The sequence below is a fragment of the Oncorhynchus mykiss genome, chromosome 16 (genome assembly GCF_057628025.1).
Source record: "Oncorhynchus mykiss isolate SJ-2025 chromosome 16, ASM5762802v1, whole genome shotgun sequence".
NCBI lineage: Eukaryota > Metazoa > Chordata > Actinopteri > Salmoniformes > Salmonidae > Oncorhynchus > Oncorhynchus mykiss.
Window position 1 is genome coordinate 49,211,719 of NC_143037.1, and position 7,002 is coordinate 49,218,720.

Below are 7,002 nucleotides of genomic sequence, written 5' to 3' on the forward strand. Positions count from 1 at the left end.
CCTTGTTTATGTGTGTGTTATTGTGTGTGTGTGTGTGTGTGTTTGTGTCTGACTAGCTGTAGAACAAAATAGGTCACCCTTAAAACAAAAAGCTTGCAGTCAACATCGCAACCGTCTGCTGAATTTTCATTGGTGGGCTTGTCTCCATAGTAACAGGTTAACCTTGAGGCAGTAGTCACATGGGCAGGCGGGGTCTTGTGCTGTCTTGGAGAATACAGCATGACATCCATGATCACAGTCACCCACTCTGTAAGGGTTATCACAGAGAAAAAGAGATTCCCCCAAAACAGTGTTCTCTCATGACTAAATGTAGGCTATGCTTGTCAATCATAGAGGCAGAGATAAAATACATTCAACACTTATACATGTGTGTATACTATGTCAGGTAAAAATGAATACAATAAAGGTAATGTATAAATGGGTGTCACATCCCTTAAAAAATGGGGTAAGAAAAATACAAAGATATCTAATATTTTGGTATTTAGCATTGGGCATCAGGACATGTCACAATCTCTTTGTTCAGGTGAAGATCATCCTCAACAAATTTCTAGTGACTGTTTTCGATCATCTCCATCATGGGTGGAGAGGATTCAATACCATTTCCTCTCACTACCTTTCAAATTTCAAAACCTTTTCAAATACTTGAAAATAATGGTCAATTTCCCTGCACATGATTTGTCAATTCACTCAATGAAAGGAGTTGAATGAAATGCACCAATTACAGGCCTTCATATGGTTTCTAGTGCACTTTGAGTATCTGGGAGCACACACAACATGGCAACACAGCAACTATAATTGAACAATGCTCCCCCCTACAGGCTAGAAAGCTTCTCTACCTAATAAAACATAGATAAACTTTCAATAATGTTATATTTAATATACAATTGCCAAATATCACCTGATAATAAAAAAACAAATAGCTAGGTAATTTCAAGATAGTGTCTTGAGAGGGGATGAAACTGATTCAGTTTCATGTAGCACCATATACATTATAAACATTAGCTTGCTTGAGCAGTCCAGAACTGAAACATCCAACCATTTAAATAGAATAATGACCCATTAACATCTAATATAAACCATACAAAAATGTCTTGTTGTACATACATTTGAGTATTGACTCGTTTATTGAGACCCTTTGTTGAGTCCATCTACTGTGCAGCTGAATGGAATGTGACTGGTGTGGCCAGGAAGTCCTGCCCTGAACTAGCCTTGTTAAACCAGCCTGATCGAGCAAGCACACAGTCTGGTTTCACAAGGCTAGCCTTTAACCTCGTGTTTCACAGAATCAAGTTCATTGTTTGTTGTTTCGGTCGCTCCTGTTCCTCACCGTCACTCCAGCCTGATGTTCTACCATCTGTCCCAAAGTAGCGGTCCCCAAAGTCCCCTGTATCAACAGAACACACAGATACATAGTTTTAGTTGTATGACACAGAGTTAACTTACATCACACGGAGTACAGAATACATTCAATGACTTCCACCCCTGTCCATGACGCATAACCGGAGTGCTACAGCAGAGCCAAACCCACCAATCCCAGGAATGACTTGGAGGAAGTCATCAACACCCTTGTCCACAGCGGTGGTGATGATTTTGACCTTGGGGAAGGCATAGGCCACCCAGTGCACCCCCAACCCTGCCCTCAGCAGAGAGGCCAGCGCTATCTTCTCCTCCTGCACCTTGTGGTCCTGCACAGATACATCACAACACTCATTTAACACAACACACAATCAATGCTATGCCAACTTTTTAAAACCCAGCCATTTAGTATGGTGGGTAATGGGGGTTACTTTCATAGAAACAGAACTACTAATTATAATTATATGGTTACTATAATGATTAATCATGAAGTTGGGGGGCTATCAGTTATTATGGGATAGGGATGTCAATTGCTACTTTACCAATAGGGCCCTCACAGCCATCCTGGCTGCAGCGCTTGAAGACACAGTGCTGTCCATTAGAATGACATGGTCCTCACTGATGTCTTTGGGCAGACGCAGGTAATGCAGCTGGAAAGGGATGGGCAGAGAGAGGAGGAAGGAGAAACAGGGTTACCACGGAGATACGATCAGGAGGTGGAGGAGGCAGATCTGGTTACTAAGGAGACACCCAGTGAGGTGGATATAAGTGTGACTGTTCTAAACAAGGCCACTTCTCTCTTCAGCTAATAAAGATTTATTCTATTCTGTTACATTCTAAAGTACCTCTGGTTCTCCTGAGTCCAGGTTGGTCTGGATGAGGATCTTGCCGATGCGGACATCCATGCACACCGCCCTCAGGGAAGGCTATGGTCTCCCCTGCCCGCAGGATGGACACTCCTGTGATCTGGAGAAAGGAGGATCCAGCTTCAGCATGGTTACAAACACAAACTCTGCACTATTAGAAAGGAACACCAAACACACACAGTGGAGCAAAATAGGAGTACTACCAAGACCCATAGACTGTGATCTGACCTGATGATGGTGTGCAGGCCTTTGACCTGGGGCATACTTTACAACACTCTGAGGGTCTGGGGGGGGGGGGGGGCTGAGTCTGCTGGGCCGAGGACAGGACTGCCCTGGACGAAACAACACAAAGGAGAATAAATTTGAATAGGTGACAATGACAAGAGACTGTTCTGCTCTCCCACTAGCTCCTCAGTAGAAGTCAACCATGTAGTCACACTGAGACACCTGGTGGGGGTATTGTGAATAACACCAGGAAGAGAGGCGTGGAACGAGGGAGGAGCTGTAGGAGATGTGTAAGCCTACCTGACACTGAGCTCGTGCTGCACAAAGAGAGAGGGAAAGAGATAGAGAGCGAGAGCTAGAGAGGGAATGTAGTAAAGGGTGAAAGAAACAGAAAGAAAGAGAGAAAGAGGCAAAGAGATGTCAGCCACTCATCCCTTCCCATGCCTCTATAGACACTTCAGCATTCTGCCACAGTGTGGTGCCCTCTTCTCATGCACAGTGTTCTGTGGCTCACTCACCTCCTCCATCTGCTTGTGAACATGTTGGACTATCAGGTAAATGGCCACCGTGTTACCACCACCTGGCAGAGGTACACATTCAACATATTTTCACTTGGAAACAACATATTTTCACTTGGAAACAACATATTTTCACTTGGAAACAACATATTTTCACTTGGAAACAACATATTTTCACTTTGGAAACAACATATTTTCACTTGGTCAGAAACATTTCGCTAGCTCATATGGCTACCTCATAATTAACATGATAAAATATCTGCACAGAAAATTTGCTATGAAATAATAGTATATCTGCAGGATATATATGCCGTCATATGGGTATTAGCTCCTAAAGGCTAACAAATATTAGATAAAGACTGGAAGATACCAAGATATTGCACTTTTGACATTTCAAATGATTAGTGCTAAATCACTCACCTGGTGGCACAACGATGTCTGCCAGCTGAATGTGGGGTTCGATGTACCGCTCAAACGCAGGCTTCACAAACTTGTTGTACTGCTTGATGACCCCCTCGATGTCCCGCCCGCGCTCTGTGATGTCCCTGCTCAGCCGACGTACCAGCCGGATGTCTGAGTCAGTGTCCACAATGCTCTTCATGTCTCGGAGCTGGAGACAGACAGAGCAACAACAGAGCACTATGTTCCTGTACGTTGCAGTCACAGAGGACTCGACTGATTCAGTAAAGAGATCAGAAACCCTAAACATGTGATGATCATACAGCCTTACCTCCAAAAGCTCTTTGTCTGCAAAAGACATGATCCCCTCAAAGATGACCACACTGGCAACATACACAGTTTTCTAAGGAGGGGAGAGACAGAGACAACAGAAATGCTCAGAACTGCAACAGCTGCCCATTTCCTCTATCCCAATAATGTTTACGGTGGATAACTATATCAAGAGAATCTACAGTTTTCACTTGGTACATGGCCTCTCATCAGTTCTACACTCACCCAGTCTTTCTGTCTGCCATGTGTAGTGAAGTCATACACAGGGATCATGCACGGTGGCCACCATCAGCTCAAAGTCAAACACCCCTGGGTGGTCAAAGTTGTAGTCGTTACTGACTGGCTACCAGGGTCTGTACCTCATGGGTCAGAACCTAGGGGGTACAGGAGAACAAACTTCAGGGATGGATGGACACAGAAACACAATGTGTACGTGTGTGCACGTGCGTGTGCGTGGATTCGTGCGTGCATGTTGAGTCCAAGGGACAGGATGCGTGTTGTTCCCTGCTGGTTTATAAATAGACATGATGGAGGGAGGGATGGGATTACCCAGGCTGTAGACAGTCTCTTCCCCATGACAGTCTCTTCCCCACATTATTAAGAGTGAGGGATTGTGGGTAGGCTCATTCATGCAGTATTACAAGGGTGACATGTCTGTCAATAAGGCTCCAGGCTGTTGTGAAGAAAATACAGTAGCATCTCCGAAAGGCTAAAGCCCAAGCAAGCCAAATGAATGACAGACTCTCACCTTGTAGAAGGAGTACATGGACAACAGCACTACCCAGGGGACATCCAGAGCCTCAATGATCTTATTGGCCACCGTGGTCTTCCCTGAGGCACTGCCCCCACACAACCCTGCACAGACAAACACACATGTATTTTTGAGTACAACAACCTGTCAACAATAAGGAAAGACCATTACAACACCACATATAACAGCAAAAACACCTGAGTAACACTTCACACACTGACAATAAAATAAGGCATACACCCATGAATGTTGTGCCGATGACGAAGGCCTCTTTGGACTCTGCACCATGCTCATCGTACCAGGGGGGTCTGCCTGCTGTGTGTGCAGGTGCGGAGCAGGGGCGGCTCTGTCTTAGTCTGGGATGTGCTCTTCCTGCGTACGGCGGTGATAGGGGGGCCAGGCAGGAGCCGGTCCAAAGAGTCTTCCCCACTACCACTGTAACACAACAATCATCATATCATCAATAATTTACTGCAGTGGGCTAAATCTGGGTCACACAGAGTGTTTATTGGTAGTCTTAACCAAATGTGCTTTGAAACTAAAGTATACACCTCACACACGACTATTAGTTTGTCAGATATAGAGTTGAAATGTATTACATTTTGAGTTTGCATCCCAATATGACACATTATATACATCACAGAAGACTGAAAAATAACAAAAACGTTTGACATAGAAACACTGGATTTTCTGTGTAAAATAAATAATTCCACCCATGAGGCCACTAGAGGGCGATTTGGTCATTTGATTGCAGGAAAGGGTTTGAAGCTGGTATTTACAAAGAGTTATAGGTAGAATTACAGTACAAATAACAGAAAAATGAAGGATGTTTTAAACGTTCTCATTTTATTCAAATCTGAGAGAGGGCAGGGATGGTCATATCCTTTCACAGTCAACGCTGGAGTGTTATAACAGGACTATAATGGTCCTTATTGTCACAGATAGGTTTATACCAACACCCTTGTTTATTATCCAGCTAAATTGAATGTCAAAAAACAGCCTAACGGTTACATCAAACTCTGAATCCACATTTAGTACTGTTCAAGCTCCACTAAAGCACCAACATAAAACATCTTGGTTAGTTTCAAAACATATATTTTTGGTAGATAGATCCTCCATTTCCCTGCACCTCTCATCATCAGCATGTCTCAAACTGACATGGGATGGGACAACACCCTCAACACCCACACAGGCAAAATGAATTCCACAGCCCTGTCTGTGGTTGCTCAGTGTTCAAACACAGACAGATAGCATACAATCCAATAAGCATGGACAACACTGAGTAAACAGACACACTTACCTTCGGGCCCTCGTGGACCAGCAGCCTGAGACTCTGGCGCCAGTGTACCAAGGCAGAGTCATATTTGCCTTGGACAGGGGCGGCTGGCTGTCAGACAGCTCAGGCCCAACCGGTACAGTACTCACACAGTAGAGCACACACAGGCTAACCCTTGCTGAGGCAGCAAGCGTAGTTAAAGTGAACCCCCACAGAAACACAGGTCCAATCCACCTGACACACTTTACATTGAGACACAATCTCTGGATGTCTCTTCAGACCTTTGTCGCAAATGTACCCACTGAATCCAGCCTCTCTCTAAGGTTCCGCTACGTACTCTCCTTTACCTCTTCTCCGATCTCGACCCTCATCTCAGCTCAGAGGGGAGACAGGAAAATGTCACCACTCCTCTCCTTTTAGCCCTCCACTTTGGCCACCTGCCCCCCCCCTTGAGTGTGTTTACGAGGACCACATACGAGGACCACAGAGTTGCTTGGCTGTTATTAATAGAGGCCTGTTTACACCAAGACTTCCTCTACTGCTCTTCATCTTCAAGTTCATTGTCTCGAGTGAGCCAGACCTCAACATGGTATTAGAATTGATGGAGCAAGTCGAGGCTAATGTGTGCAACGCTCCAAGAAGGGCAGGCAGGCATAGTACTGCAGGGCAAGTGTTTGTCTGATGATCATGTTTATCAGCATCTTTCTTGCACAATGCCAGGGCACTGCATTTCATTCAGCATGTGTCCATTGTGGCATGTGGCAATTGATGTTACTACATTTCTTACCATTCTCTACCTAGTTATTATAATGCATAAAACTACATACACCCAAATGCTACAATTTCAACAGATACATATTGATAGCAGAGCAATGCAATAAATAGTATGTCATTATGTTGTGTTATGTGGTAGATACAAGTCCATTAGACGGATCCTATTACGCGTCTGCTTGGTGACGGAGACTTTATTGGCAACGACATCACAGGCGCATTAAAATGATAATTGGTTAATGATCAAACTTGATACCTGATTCAGTAACCACCTGGTAATTTAATAACATGTACAATGCTTCAAACATTATTTTATATAGCCAACCTTGACTGTGTGTTACGTCCAGGTGGGAATTTGTATCAACTAAACAAACCCACTGCGCTCGGGGAGGTCAAATTATGCAGTAGTAGATTAGACTACAACCAGAAGGACGCATAGGCTGCTGTGGTTAGCAAATAGTAATATCATTTAGTATTATTCTAAACCTCAGCTGATTTAAATGATAGTAT

The 7,002-nt window shown here is 44.1% G+C and overlaps 1 pseudogene; it reads right to left on the bottom strand.

Annotated features, from left to right (window-relative positions):
- Positions 1–851: 851 nt before the first annotated feature.
- LOC110491073 (uridine-cytidine kinase-like 1) lies at positions 852–5,807 on the bottom strand (annotated as a pseudogene).
- Between the last annotated feature and the right edge of the window lie 1,195 nt (positions 5,808–7,002).